Here is a 17,467-nt window from a genome sequence, read left to right on the forward strand (position 1 = left end):
AGAACAACATATGTATGTGTGTGTATGTATGTATGCATGTATGTGTGTATGTATGTATGTATGTATGTATGTATGCATGTATGTATTTTCCCTAAAACTATATATTTTATATATACTTTATCTATAAGGCTCAATTTAATTTTATGTTTTTATAAATTGATTTTAATTGAGTTTTTACCTGTAATTTTGGATTCTGTCCCTAATATTATTATATATATATATATATACATATATATATATATATATATATATATATATATATACACGACGTATGCAATTTCATAAATTAGATATGGTTATATAGCAGCTACAGTGAAGAAAGACATAAATAAAACAGCGTTACGAAATCAATATCATGGAAAATTGTTCACAGTTTGTCATATATATTACTCAAAAAACATAATTATATATGCATCCGTCCATAGATACACATACCTGTGCGCACATACACATACATATATGTTAATAAGCTTGTGTATACATACACACACACAAAAAACAAAGACTATTCAGTGGCAATATTTAGGGTAGATTGCCAACTTTTCATATCATAATCAATCCTATCCATTCTATACAAAGCACTGAGTTGTGTTTGAGATGATGTTTATACAGTATAATATACTTGTTTTTTTTTTATATATATAATTTATAACGTTTACATTAATACGAGGTTGTAACAAGAAGTTCCCGATTCGTTATGTTTAACAGAAATAACTTTATTTACCTAAGTTTTAACGCCATCTCCTTCGAAATAGTCACCTTGCGCAGCAATACACCGGTCCCAACATTCCTGACACTTTTGGAATCCGGCATGGAAGTCGTTTTCCGTAAGTGAGTCGAGGACCTCTTTCGATTCGCTCTGGATCTCAACCACGGTGTTAAAATGGGCAACTTTTGAGCTGCATTTTCATCTTGGAGAAGATATAAAAGTCCGCAGGGGCTAAGTCTGGCGAATAGGGCGAGTGGGGCCGCGACATCATGTTGTTGTTTTTGGCGAGAAACTCACGATTGAAGAGAATTCAATGACAAGGGTGAAGTATTTAATTCTTCGCGCTCCACAGATCCGGTTGCTTTCGCCGAATGTCTTCCTTCAAACGCTCTAAAACGTCATTGTCTTCCGATGATCTGATGAATTTTTTCCCACATTTCGGGGTGACGCTCGTGGCACGTCTTCCAGATCGCTCGTCGTCTTCCACGGACGTTCTTCCGCTTTTGAAGCTCCCGTGCCTCTCGAAACATTGCGTACGACCCATTGCCACATCGCTGTAAGATTGCCGATGAATTCTCAATGTCTCCCTAACAGAATTCTCAAGTTTAACGCAAAACTTCACGTTGGTTCTTCGTTCCAACTTCGTGTCCATGGCAAAAATCGCAGACTACAGCATACACGTGATCACAAAAATACAAATCTCTCAACAGCGATGTCACTGAAGGTCACCTCATGAAGGTCATTGCTAGCTCTCACTGCGCACGAAACTGTGCGCTGCCATCTATCGGGGTGCTACAGAACTAGTCAGAGAACTTTTTGATACCACTTCGCATGTACTTATTTATATACACTGCATGTGAGTGGATGGTTACTCTATGTATTTGAGGTCCTTTTATCTATACTTTACACACACACACACACACACACACACACACACACACACACACACACACACACACACACACACACACACATACACACACACACACACACACACACACACACACATATCAAGCGATGGTGGGGGACAAACATAGCAAAGTACACTTGTCCAAGGTGTCACACAATGGGACAGAACTTGAAACCATGCGGTTAGAAAGCAAATTTTGTACCCCACGGACTCTGATATTAATTTTTCTCTCCTTTGTAGAGAATCCAGAAATTATTATGTAATCTTCGGATTTTCTTACCATGATTGACAAAGAATTCACTGCCAGGACGAAAAGCATTACAGATTAGCTACCATTCTGGAATATTTCTGATGAATATGCTTGTATCTATGTCTTGTGAGAATGTTGTGACAAGCTGTAACTTGCTACTATTGTCATGAATATTTCCTCAAAACAGCTTCAAGTCTTTAAGAACAAAAGGTGTGGGTGGCATTATATATGTATGGCATTGCATGTATGTATGACATTATATGTATTGGGTTGGTGCATAATTATTGCGGCTTTTTTTCAACAAATTTTATTCAACAAAAACAATAACATGTGACAAAAACATCTTTAAATGATTATTCCGGAGCATATTCACCATCTACTTTAATTACTGCTTATCATTTGCTTGGCAGATGGTCAGACTGTCATTTAAACATGCTTTTGTTAAATATTGTTTTTGTTGAATAAAATTTGTTGAAAAAAAAAAAAAAAAAAGCCGCAATAATTATGCACCAACCCAATATTTGTGTGTGTGTGTGTGTGTGTGTGTGTGTGTGTGTGTTTTATATGTACGTGTGACACTATATGTATGTCTAAGTTTCTTGGATTATATTTAACAAACGTATCTCCAATAGACACAAAGATCTCCAGCTTAGATACAAAGATCCAGTATGGGAACATAGAAAACATAACTGAAACATTTTGCCAATGCATTTATACAATGATGAATGGATCCATGTTTGTGTGTACCTTTAAGATTTCTTGAAATTCTTCTGCGTAAATCAAGGCCGGTCGTTAACACGGTGACAATGACCTTTTGTATGAGCCAATGGGTGAGCGTAGAAGTATTCATGTATGTGTTAACGTAATAGCACTCTTGCTATGTGCGTATGGAGATGTGTATGCATCAGTCTATCTATCTATCTATCTATCTATCTACCTACCTACCTACCTACCTATCTATCTATCTATCTATCTAATTTTAGCCTCCTACGCCAGTCTTCAAAAAAAGTACAACAGAGAAATAAAATATTTTATTCAAAAATGAAGGAAAAATATGTTATTCTGGCAATTAAGAAGTTTGCTTCATAACTATGAGCTTCCGAGTTCGATTTCACTCAGCAGCACGCAAGGCTGATGTCTTGTACTAGAGTCTCATATTGACTAATGCTTTGTTAGTAAAATTTGATTGACGACACTAGGAGCCGTTACACACACACACACGCGCGCATACATACATCTCTCTCTATATATATCGTCTGTAAAAAACATAAATCCGAAAAAAGAAGCACACTCTAAGATGTAGAACAGTATATATTAAAAATGGGGAAGGCTGGTTTATGGGATTACCTTAGGTTTCCCGTCCATAAAGGGTTTAGCTTTATGGTGTATCGTCAGATCACAAAAACCTGTTGGCCCATGACCTCTTAAAGGTAATCTCATAAACCGGTCCCCTACATTTTTAATATATGTATATATGTATGTATATGCATGTATATGGATATATGTGTATGTATATATATATATGTATATATATACCGGCCTTATCTAACTTTAATATATATATATGTGCATGTACATACACGCAGAATATTTACATTGCAAAACTGTGTCACAGCAAGCGTATTGCGTAGAATACATTCAATACGTTAGAACAACAAAACTAAATCAAAACAAGCAGAGGGAGAGAGAGAGAGAAAGAGAGAGAGAGAGAGAGAGAGAAAGAGAGAGATAGAGAGAGAGAGAGAGAGAGAGAGAGAGAGAGTGAGAGTGAGAGTGAGAGAAAGCGAGAGACAGATAGTAAGAGAGATCGATTCGGATAAGCAAAAGGACAGAAGCGCTAGATTGTGCAGTTAAATGTCCAATAAAAGTGTTACCTACAATTACTATTGTTGCTGCTAATAACAGTAATAATAATGGTTTAAAATTTTGCCACATGGGCACGAATTATGGGGGTCCCCTGAAAGACAATGTCGACCTCGGTGGAATTTGAACTCAGAATGTAACGGCAGACGAAATACTGCTAAGCATTTCGCCCGGCGTGCTAACGTTTCTGCCAGCTCACCGCCTTAATGGTAATGATAACAACAACAACAACGACAACAATCCTTACTCCATGTCTGCTTAAATTAATTATTTCCTCGCTCAGTTGTTGAATGATGATTTTGTAGTACCTATTCTCTAGCGCAGAACATACCTGTCGGACATAAAAACAGTCTCACCTGAAGTTTCACTCCCGTTAAGGTCATTAATGTTGTCTGGTTCATCACAAAACTCCCTTTGTTCAAGATAATTAATAGCAGTAAGTAATACAGCCATTAGTGTTTTTATTGGGATACTATTCTAGAAGCATGGTCAACCAAGTCTGAAAAGGTGACCTTTGCCATCCGATAGTCTTAACCACACAGGACGCCTACCCGGTCTTTTTGAGGTTTCGGGGTATGTTTTAAGGCGATTCTACCGACAGAGGGATTTTTTCCCCGGTTATAACCAACTGCTAAAACTTACTGTATTTGAATTAATACTTGGTTGTTTGCAGCTTGAAGGTAAGAATGTAAACCAAAATAGGGATGGTTGAGAACGAAAGGAAGGGCCAAAAGAAATGCAGTTAATCAGTTCCACAGAGCCGCCAAGAATGTTTAAAATGATGACTCATCGCGGGAGTGGTTCCAAATGGAGGTTTAAAAGGGGAAACTAAGAGTTTGATGGTGGCTGCTCAAGGTCTAAACACTACTGCTTCCGCAGGCAAGGCTATTTATTTCGTCGCTTCAACGAACAGTGTTTGCTTATGTAACCAAGAAATTGAAAATATTATTTTCTACTCTAGGCACAAGGCCCGAAATTTTAGGGGAGGGAGCCCGGTGAAATACCAGCAATTTTAGAAGAAGGGGATCAGTTGATTACATTGTTCTCAGTACTGGACTGGAACATATTTTTACGACCCTGAAAGGATAGAAGGATAAATCGACCTAAGAGTATAATAGTAATATAGACCCTTACATTATCGAATACATGACACTATAAGGCCAGCGACTTACATTCTAGCTAGTTGCAAACAATTATAAATATCGTGGGGCTCCATCGGTTACGACGATGAGGGTCCCAGTTGATCCGATCAATAGAACAGCCTGCTCGTGAAATTAACGTGCAAGTGGCTGAGCACTCCACAGACACGTGTACCCTTAACGTAGTTCTCGGGGAGATTCAGCGTGACACACAGTGTGACAAGGCTGGCCCTTTGAAATACAGGTACAACAAGAAAGAGTGAAAGGTGTGGTGAAAGAATACAGCAGGGTTCGCCACCATCCCCTGTCAGAGTCTCGTGGAGCTTTAGGTGTTTTCGCTCAATAAACACTCACAACGCCCGGTCTGAGAATTGAAACCGCAATCCTACGACCGCGAGTCCGCTGCCCTAACCACTGGGCCGTTGCGCCTCCACAATCATAAATATCCACGCAATCCACACAAACACATACCCCACATAATCAAGCATAGCCCGAAACTAAGATAAATAACATCAAACAAACATCGTCTACGAAACGCAAATAGCACCCAAACGAAACAACGCAGCTCGCGTGTTCTGCGCAGACGACGAATCACTAAAATAACACCAGAAACAACAAATCAATGCGATGCAAAACTGTTGTAGCATAGAAAGAGAATTTTGCATTTGCCAAATAGACAATACAGCGCCTAACTCAGGAATTGCGTGTGGGGGTGTCTACGCATTGTGGAGCAGTTGAATAGATGGTGTTGGTGATGATGATGATGATAATGATGATGATGATGATGATGATGACGACGACGACGACGACGACGACGACGACGACGACGACGACGACGATAAAGACGATGACAATAGTCACATCGACAGAAATTTGTCTATCTCAGTACTTGACAGGTATTTTATCTTTCTATCCACAAACGATTAAAAAGCAAAGCTGCTTTGCTGAATGTGCTGGCAACAGATGGACCGTCTGGCTCGTGGAACACGTTCCTTCAACAAGAAACTGAATAACAGTCATTCTAATTTGGTGGGGCGAGGCACAACGGTCATTGCGTAAACAATAACGACGGCGATGTCGGCATTTGCCACCACAGCCCACCCTTTTAAGAGTAGCTTCCATTCGGCCCATTTCTGCGTAAAACTGGCGACCCTGTTCAATACCTCGTCCCAGTTTTTATCCACCTGGAATTCTGGACCAAACCAGTCTCCAAGCGGTTTAACCGGTCCTTCTGTCCAGAGTCTACCAGCATCGTAAGACTGCATCGACCTGCCACTCCGGATGCCCAGCTACAAGCTCACCAATTTCTCAGCGTTAATCTTGGCTCCGACCACCGCCTCGTATTCGTTTAGAATGATGCCGACCGTCTCTACTTCAATGATATCCGACGTAATGACAGTGACATAGCTGGAGTATGTCGACATAACCATCGCTGGCCCCAGTTAGAAAGGAACTTAACTCAACGTTTGTTTCTTTCATTTCTTCATTTACTTACAGAATGCTGACAATTCAGAAACTGGAAACACAAATAGAACCATTTTGAGGACATCCACACCTTTAATGTTACCATTTCTATAAAACCGCAAGCTATTGCTATGAATCTTGTGAAAAGCGAAGAAATTTTAGTTCGTCCGATACCGTTTCTAATAAATCTTACACCATCGTAAAGGTTTTCTGTGTTTAAATTTCTGTTAAAATTTCTCTTTCAGTTCTCAACCTTCAACGCCGTCAACAAATTGTTGAGTTAGTATTTTTTTTTAATGAGTTCTCAGCTAAAGTGAAATTTAATGATTTTTCAAATGTTGAATTTCAAAGTCGTATTTTTTTTCAAAATATATAACTGGAATTGTGGAATGCTGATTTCTCCAGTAATCTCCTAAATCTCTATAACACCCGAATCCTTATGTGCAGCAGTTTCAATTTTCTCAAGTTCTTAAACTGTTAATTTTAATATCTCAGTTACATTCTGTTGAAACAAAAATAAAATAAATTTCTATATCTTCTGTCATCTACCTTCGTAGAATTTGTTTTCGATTGAAAGAAATGTATGCATTTGCAGAAAGTAGTCAGTTGGCCTGATTAGCACATAAGAACTTGATGCTTTCTAGGAATTCCAAATTCTCTCAGTGCAAAGATGTAAAGATAAGCACCTGGCTGGTACATGGTAAAGAATATTTTAAAAATTCATATTAACGTCTTTTTGCATACGGTTACAGACAAGTAGACATACGTTTTCACATTAAAACTATGCAGCTTCACTGGGAACTATAGTTAGCTCTCCATCTTAATATATAAATCTGAAATTGTGTGTTTGTGTGAAGCCTTTTTGAATGTTTATAGAAATCCACATTTTCCACTTTTTCGTAAAAATTTTTACATCAATGGAATTTTCTCGATCTGAACTTTCCAGTGCAGTAATTAGATTTTTTAAATTCCGTTTACTTTGTGTGATTTAAGGGAGATTTGGCTGTTGTTTCTAGCAACTTTTATATTTCATCCCTGCTACCTGGAACGTCATTCTTACACACGCGCTCAACATAAAAATATAGAGAGTAAAAGTAAAAGAGGGAGAGGGAGAGAGAGAGAGAAAGTGATACATACAACGTCATAGATTAAACTTTCATCTCAGTATTCTTTACCTATTTTTCATAACATAGATACGTAAAAACATACACAACCACACATGCATGACCTGTGACAACAACATACACATTGCTCTCAATCTCTATTCATTTCTCACCCTCTTCCTCTCTCGCTCTCTCAAACGTATACACGTGCAAGTAAACAATCATTCACATCGTGGTATATTTACAAAACATTGATGGCATAACTACAGAGTTGTATCCCCCAACTTTGGAAGGTCATAACTTTCATAAAAATGAATATTTTTTAATGAAATTTTCTATGCATATATTATTTATTATGTAGATTCCAAATATACAAAAAATTTCGGTGAAAGTATTTTGGAAGGGGGTGGGGTACAATATTCGGAAATTCCACTTAAATTCCTCTTAACTTCCAGGAAAATGAATATTTTTTCATGAAATTTTGTACAAATGTACCTTAATGTATGTACATTTCAAGCATGTAGGAATTTTGAAGGAAACAACTGCAGGTTATTTTTGAGAAGTGTTCCCCACTCGGTGGTGTTTCGGAGCAAGTCGTCCATATTTGTTTCATTTTTCTCTATTATGTGCTTATGTGCATCCTTAGATTTCTAATGAAGTAATAGGCAGTGAAGAGAAGCAGACATAAGAATACTTTTAACTACCCCTATTCCTTTCTCTCCCCCTCTCTACCTCTTCCTCTCTCGCTCTCTCGCTCTCTCAAAAGCATACACGTGCAAGTACACAATCATTCAGTAAAATATAACTCATGTTCGTCAATGTTTTGTAAATTTACCAAGATTTTCACTAGGGTGTTAGGGTTAGGGTTTTAGGGTCAAAGTTAGGGTTTAGGATTAATGTTACGGTTACGGTTTTTAGGGTCAGGGTTAGGGTTAGGGTTAGGGTTTAGGGTTAGTGTTAGGGTTAGTGTTAGGATTAAGGTTGGGTAATCGTGCGGGTGTTAATCTGAAAAATTACAGATATGTGAAAAGTACCGACGCTGCCATCTATTATAACTTTTGTTGTTCTGTTTAATATATACATAGATTATGCCTCCAAAGAAGAGAGTTTGCTGGGGAAAGACAGCAACCGGTTTAAAATGACAGCAACAGACTGCAGTAATGCACCACATTCCAGAAGCTATTTTGAACATAATGCAAAATGGTGCATCAACATCTTCTGCCCAATCTGATAGAATTCTGGCAAAACTGTGTAGCAACAGATCGCCAGCAATTGCTTCATCAGAAATTGCCGTCCTAGCTCCTGCTAAAAGGGATTACCCTGCTATGTATAATCAGGGCAGCGCAAAAAGTTGTTTTGCACAAGCATTTCTATAGCCAATTAGACGGATGAAATTTATGTATGCTTAATATTTTTACGCAAAACAGCCTTCAGACTTTCCCTATTAATTTCATCGTCTTTTGAATTATGAACATATTTACATCATAAGGGTTTTTTCGTTGTAAGGCTTTCTTTTTTAGTTGATTTTCAGCTAGCAAGACTTATCGTAGATGGCGTAATAAGTCGCACCCGGACAAGGTCTGGTTATACTGCTAGTAGTTTATAAAAATTCTAGCAGTATTTGCTTATTATTGTTTAAAAGAAAAAAGTTAACAATTTCTGAGTGATGTTTGCATAAAAAACTTTACCAGGAAGAATATAGAGCGTCCTCTGCAGGCAGAGAGAAGAACAAGGTCAGCAAGTGTTGATAAATCGATTGTCTTCTAAAGCAACGCAGGGTTGAAAATCTATATGTGACCATCACGTGCCGCAGAATTTGAGTGGAATACACATGCTTGGGTTAACTGATCAATGCTTGTTTTTTTAATATTAACAATACTCTATAAAATAGTAGTTATCTGTGGAACATACTGGTCATGCAGAATCTGGGTACTTCCTAAAAACAGCTGCCAAATTTGTTTATTACATACATACGTGATACGTATACATACATACATACATACATACATACATACATACGTGTGTGTGTGTGTGTGTGTGTGTACCTGTATTTCAAAGGGCCGGCCTTGTCACACTCTGTGTCACGCTGAATCTCCTCGATAACTACGTTAAGGGTACACGTGTCTGTGGAGTTCTCAGCCACTTGCACCTTAATTTCACGAGCAGGCCGTTCCGTTGATCGGATCATCTGAAACCCATGTCGCCGTAACCAACGGAGTGCTACGTTCTATATACATGAGTGTGTGGTGTGTGTGTGTGTGTGTGTGTGTGCGTACATGGTGGCCCTATTGTTTGCAATTCGGATTATGAATACTAAATCCTAAACCAGATTTAAACATATTTCGGCCACTCGCCTTAATCGAAGAAAAAAGGAAAACATTTCTGAGTTAGAATTGCACAACTAAGGGTCACAAAATCAAATATAATTTACATTTAGAAAACCACCCTTCTCGCTATAGAACAAAGAATAAATTATTTCATGTGTTGCGAAGTTTTACATACGAAGAATATTAATTATCTGGAGAAAAATTACTACTAGGATATTGTTGTTGTTGGCACTCCGTCGCTTACGACGTCGAGGCTTCCAGTTGATCCGATCAACGGAACAGCCTGCTCGTGAAATTAACGTGCAAGTGGCTGAGCACTCCACAGACACGTGTACCCTTAACGTAGTTCTCGGGATATTCAGCGTGACAAGGCTGACCCTTTGAAATACAGGTACAACAGAAACAGAAAGTAAGAGTGAGAGAAAGTTGTGGTGAAAGAGTACAGCAGGGTTCGCCACCATTACCTGCTGGATCCACGTGCAGCTCTGTGTTTTCGCTCAATAAACACTTACAACGGCCGGTCTGGGAATAGAAACCGCGATCCTACGACCGCGAGTCCGCTGCCCTAACCACTGGGCCATTGCGCCTCCACCAAATATAATACCACCTGAACCAACATTTTTGTTCTCTTCAAATCAGAGCAGTGTGCAGCATCTTAAATCAAGCTGCATAGACTCTTAACCAGATGAACAAACTGGATACAAATTGAAAACCGATTGCGAGACAGCCGTGCAGCAGAAACATGTGTCGGACAGACTTGAATTAAACATACTGTACAATAGACTCTAATAATAATAAAAATGTGTAGATATATCATTCTCCTTATTCAATGAATTGTCTTAGTTTGTCTGTAAACTATTCATAATCCAGAGACGCGAATCCAGGTTTTACCCATTGAATGAAATACATTGGGATTGTTTTACCTCAAGTAATCCTAGGTTGTGCTTTACCATTCGATGTGATTAGCCATAACTTGGATTATAAAAGAGTGCTTGAACGGTAACCGCCTGTATCTCTCTCTCTCTCTCTCTCTCTCTCTCTCTCTCTCTATATATATATATATATATATATATATATATATATATATATATATATATATATATATATATATATATATATATTTACTTCAGGCAAAAGGTTTTATATATATATATATTTACTTCAGGCAAAAGGTTATAAAAGATCTCATCTCAAGCAGTGAAGTGTAACTCAAGCTTTCTCTTTTATCTTTTATTTACAACCGAAATCATAACTTTGACGAGGTCGGGTGGTGTTCTAAAATTCCTGAGAGATAGCATGAGTATACGTCTTGCAGTCACCGAATGCATTATTCCCAGGCATTAATGTTAACCGATCTTTAACAATTTTGATATATGGCATCGATCATTTTTTTCTCTTCTTCTTTTGCAATGTGGCTTCTTGCTGGCATGCGCTTCAAAAATAGATGTGTTTCAACTACATTAGCAATTTGTGAACGTGTGTAATCATATATTTGTTTTAGCTGTTTTGGGAACAAATTGGCTACTTATTTACTTGTACACACACACACACTTGCCAACTAACGTATATCTATAAAAACAAACATTACTTGCATTAAATACTGCTTCTTAATCGTCTTGTTTCTTTTTTAGAGCGTTTTAAAAACAGATAAGGATTCGTCTCAAATAATATTTTACTTAATAGGCAAGTTTCATAGTTTATACATGTTGAATGCTGTCAGTGAACCCTAGGGTTCTTTAGGGTTCGGTTTTTCTCTCCTATTCTCTTCTTTCAATACAGCAATGAAGTGTTTACTGCAAATCGAACAACGCTCACTCTTATACAAATGCCACTGCGATTCATTCATCTCTCTCTATGACTGAGGATCTCTTCCGGTGGGTGCACATTCTTACCATAGCCACAACTGCGTCCCAAGTACTAGCCCTTCTTTTTAGGGTCAGAAGTTATTTCACCCCCATACTACCCTGCCAACCACTGCTGACGTTCTACAAGGATCAAGTCATTCCTACAGTGGAGTACTGTCCACATATTTAGACTTGAAACACCAATCATGTTGTGTATTTGAGCCTGAAAGTTTCCTTGAGGGACAAAGCACGATATACAAATCTGCTGAATAATTGTGTATCCACAGCATGAAACTGTTAGTAGCTCGTATTTAGATATTGTGCATATAAAACTGTATATGTGTATATATGTCAGTGTGTATAATACACACACACACACACACACACACACACACACACGTACATATTCTATTCTTTTATTCTTTTACTTGTTTCAGTCATTTGACTGCGGCCATGCTGGAGCACCGCCTTTAGTCGAACAAATCGACCCCGGGACTTATTCTTTGTAAGCCTTGTACTTATTCTATCTGTCTCTTTTGCCGAACCGCTAAGTTACGGGGATGTAAACACAGCAACATCGGTTGTCAAGCGATGATGATGGGACAAACACAGACACACAAACATTACTTGTTTCAGTCATTTGACTGCAACCATACTGGAGCACCTCATTAATACTGTATGCATGTATATATATATATATATATGTGTGTGTGTGTGTGTGTGTGTGTGTGTGTGTATGTGTGTACATGTATGTATGTATATGCATATATACACCCACACATATAAAAGACAATATTTTATTTTGTTCTACAATGCCACCATCCAGACGTCAGATTAGTGTATGTGTAAAGGTATTTAAATGTGTTTTGTTGCTTTCTGATGAGTATAATGTGATGGTGTTACGCGGTTGCTACCAGGAATGTGTCTGCGTGTGATTGCTGTGAATGTGTGTGCATACTTTATTGTTGCGTTACTATGTCTCTTCCAAATTTGGTGTCTGCTGATTGGTCCTTTTGTATATGAATGTGTATGTGTAAGTATTTCATTGTATGTTTGCGTCTTTTGTTTACGTATTTGTCTTATATTTCAATATGTGTGCGATAGTGACAGTTTTGGAAGAGTGTGTGTGTATGTGTGTGTTTGTCTGTGCGTGCATGTGTTTATTATTTTGGCGGTTTGGTTTTGTCTGTGTGATATGGAAGGTTTATCAATGGCTGTGTGTGCATTTATAGCGTGTGTATGTGCATGCGAGAGAAAGGCAACCCTTTTGAGTATACTAATATTCCGTTGTAGAGGATGTACGTAATGCTTAAATGCTGTATGTAGGTTTGTGTGTATATGTATATGTTCGTATGTGTGTATGAGTTGCTGATGCACAAGTTAAAGAAAAAGAGAGTAGTGATTAAGTCCATTTAATGTTCGGAGGAGGAAGATGAGACCTTATAAGCGTTGGAGACGAGTGTTCAGGAAATAAGCCGAATATGGAGAGCTGTCAGGTGAAATAATCCGCACAGATAAATAAAGTATACGTTGCCGGTTAAGCGGGGTCGGGTCGGTATTCTAGGCTGAAGAGTAATATGGTGATCGGTAAATATAGGTTGTTTTATTTTCTAATATGTGTTGTATATTGTGTCTGTATATATAATGAGAGTGGCATATGGATACAGGATGCTTTATGTTAATAAAATTTTATATTAAGCAGTAATTAACTAAGTCTAATTAATCTAAGTAGTTACTTGCGTACAAAGCATTTGTCGGTGCATATGTGTATAAAATGTTTTTGTTTCGGAAATATATGTAACTGCGTACACACATCTGTTATGTAAAGTGTCGATACACACACCTCACCCATGCTCAGACACACACACACATACACACAAATACACACACATACACACATACATATATATATTTTTATCTTTTACTTGTTTCGGTCATTAGATTGTGGTCATGCTGGGGCACCGACTTGAAGAATTTATCATGTCCTCTATACACGCGCGCACACACACACACATATATATATAGAGAGAGAGAGAATATATGCATACATATGTAATATGCCTGTAATACATTAACTCATACACATATTATACATGAATTCCTGTATTTTGTGAAACTAATTCGGGATGGGCAGAGCAGAAACTCCTTTCGTCAAGAGTCAACTGGGTCAGAACACCAGCCAGCAGCCGAATCCCTACCGTCTTAATGAATGACACATTTTATTAAGTCTGGTACTTATAATATACGTTCTTGCCGAACCACTAAGTTATGGGCACGTAGACACATCAACATCCGTTGTCAAGTGGTGGTGAGATATATTAAGTGTGTGTGCATGTGTACACACACAGACGCAGTCACACACACACACACATGCACACACCCACACCCACACACACATGTATAAATCCCAAATTTTATTTTGGGACTTATGGGAACAACTGCTTTCAAAGACTCATATTGTCATTCAATGCTCGAAATGAGGAGTAGATAGACAGCCGACAACTGATGAAGGGTGGTTCTTTATGTTACTTGTCCTGCTTTCCATTTGTTTCTCTCGTTGTTTGCGCATTGAACTCATTTGTTTTCGTATTTCATGTTGTTTACTGCTGGTGACGTCCTGTACCCATATATGCATACATATATATTATTTATATTATATATATATACATATATATTATTTATATTATATATATATACATATATATTATTTATATTATATATATATACATATATATATGCATATATATATATATATATATATATATATATATATATATATATATATATATATATATATATATATATATATATATATGTATGTATGTATGTATGTATGTATGTATGCATGTATGTATGTGTGCATGGATGAATGGATGAATGCCTATATATATATTGACACACATATATATGTATGCATATATATATAGGAAATAAGCTACTCTTATAGGGATGTAAGGCATCCAAATTTTCACTGGTTAACTCTTCAATACCCAACATATAATATTTAGTAGAAAAATTTCTCCAATATAAAAATATAAATGAGTGTATATATACAATATACAATGATAAAAGAAAAAATGGAGAGTTGAAATTGACGTATGTTAATTTATTAGCATAATGTTATATCAGTATTACAATAATATAAAAATATAGAAATAAATATCAATACAATACCTACAGCTGTTTCGACTGAAACCTTAAAACCAACAACACGTTTATAAAATTCATATTATGGAAATATTTTTGGGTAAGAATCTCATCAGGGTAACGGATGAAAATCACATATGACAAGTTTAAAATCGCAAAAACAGACTGCTGAATCAATATATGTTTATATACATACATACATACATACATATATATACACACACACACATATATATACATAAATATATACAACCACACACACAGAAGACAGTATAAATAATAGTCATTTCATATTTTTCTTCATTGAAATAAATTTGTCTTACAATATATACGAGTGTGTGTATGTGTGCGTATGTGTGTGTGTGTGTGTGTGTGTGTGTGTGTGTGTGTACAGCATACAGCATGTTCTAACCACTCGTCATGCAACAGGTGCGGCTGTACCCACAGCATGAACCAGGTACAGCTATACCTGCAGCAACCATTCAACGGCTGTTCTTATTTGGCGTTACATGCCTAGGATTCCTCCTTTGATCTCTCACCGCCTGCCTCTCTCTCTCTCTCTCTCTCTCTCTCTCTCTCTCTCTCTCTCTCTAACATACTCACACACGTGCGAGCGCGTATGAACATGCGCATGTCAGTATGTGAATAAGTACATGTGTGAATAAATACATATGCATGTGTTTGTGTACGTGCATATGTGCACGTATCTGCATACCCGTACACGTATTTATGTGTATGTATGTATGAATGCATGCATGCATGCATGTGTATATCTAAATATTTGTGTGCAATATGTATGTATGTATGTGTGGACGTAAGTATGTGTATATCTAAGTAATTGCATTCAGTACGTACGTATGCATGTATATATATATATATATATATGCATGTATGTATGTATGTATGTATGTATGTATGTATGTATGTATGTATATACGTGCATATGTATGTATGTATGTATGAATGTATGCCATTCTTCAGTTTTATTTCAAGAATTCTTGCCGAGAGAGAAAGAGCCGGTTTCTAACCTAGAACCAAGGCTCCTTCATTGGAGCTTCAAGAAATGGATCAACAGGCGGTGAGCTGGTAGAATCGTCAGCACGCCGGGCGAAATGCTTAGCGGTATTTCGTCTGTCTTTATGTTCTGAGTTCAAATTCCGCCGAGGTCGACTTTACCTTTCATCCTTTCGCGGTCGATAAATGAAGTACCAGTTACGCACTGGGGTTGATGTAATCGACTTAATCCGTTTGTCTGTCTTTGTTTGTCCCCTCTATGTTTAGCCCCTTGTGGGCAATAAAGAAGTAAGAATAACTATCATGCTGAAATACATACGGAAATCGATATTATCGATTAATGATTAGTGGTGGTGGTATCCCAGCAGGGTCATACCATAATGATTAAAACAAGTACAAGAATATACACATACTTGCATATATATATGTATGCTGGAGCACAGCGTTTAGTCGAACAAATCAACCCCAGAACTTTTTTGTAAGCCTAGTACTTATTCTATCGGTGGCTTTCGCAGAACCGTTATAATTACGGAAACTGAAAGAAGCCCGTCATATATATACAAGCGATGGTGGTGGGGACAAACACACACACACAAACACACACACACAAACACACACACACATACATATATATACGACAGGCTTCTGTCAGTTTCCGTCTACCAAATCCACTCAAGGCTTTGGTCGGCCCGAGGCTATAGTAGAAGACACTTGACCAAGGTACCACGCATTGGGACTGGACTCGGAACCATGTGGTTGGTAAGCAAGTGTGAGCAAACATGTTTGCATGTTTGTATGTACGCGTTACATGTTGTACACTGTATTTACAGCGTATGTGTAAATATCACACAATATTACATTTTATTTGTGAATGATTTAACTAGGTTTTTCTTTCACAATGTTGATTATAGAAACATCATCGTCATCATCATCAGCATAACCCGGAACCATGTGGCTGGGAAGCGAACGGCTTACCACACAGCCTATGCATGTATGTATATATGTACGTGTCTGTGTGTATGTATGTATGTATGTATGTATGTTATCAATCAGTTTCATTTCTGTATTTCTTGTCCATAGAGAAAGAGCCGGACTCTAACATAGATTCAAGGCTCCTTCATTGGAACTTTTATCAACATCATCTAGGTATTTGTGCATATGTGTGTGTGTGTGCAGTATTTGGTGTTAGTGTATGCGCAGATTTGTATGTCTGTTTTATGGATGCGTTTTTATGTCTAGATGCATGCATATGTATTTATGTGCTAAATTTTTGGAAAGTTTTACATATCTTTACAGTTCCATTGATGGCTTGAATCTGTAGTCTTCTAATCAGCCTTTTTCTTTCAGGTTTTGAGAACCCTAATTTTTCCAGGTTTTTGTTGAGGCAGTTTGTTACATACCCCCAATGCCCCAACAATCACGGGTATGAATCTGAACTTGTAGTCTGGGTATGTACGTAAGGATGAATGGAAGGATGTATTTATGTGTGCAATGTATGTATATATGTAATGTATGTATATATGAATGTATATATGTAATGTATGTATGTACGTGTTCCTTTGCTTGTTGCGGCCATGCTGGAGCTCGACCCCAAACAATTTTAGTCGATCAGATCAACTTCAGTTCTAATTTTCTGTCTAACAGTCATTCTATCGTCACTTTTTGCCAAATCTTCCAAGACTGGTTGTAAGGTGATG

General features: G+C 37.5%; 1 protein-coding gene across 4 annotated transcripts in view; it reads right to left on the minus strand.

Moving 5' to 3' along the window:
* LOC106882280 (organic cation transporter protein) overlaps positions 1-17,467 on the minus strand; it is a 132,469-nt gene that overhangs the window by 74,140 nt on the left and 40,862 nt on the right. The gene's annotated exons all lie outside the window — the stretch shown is intronic.

The sequence above is a fragment of the Octopus bimaculoides genome, chromosome 4 (assembly GCF_046866305.1).
Source record: "Octopus bimaculoides isolate indiv1 chromosome 4, ASM4686630v1, whole genome shotgun sequence".
NCBI classification, from domain to species: Eukaryota; Metazoa; Mollusca; class Cephalopoda; order Octopoda; family Octopodidae; genus Octopus; species Octopus bimaculoides.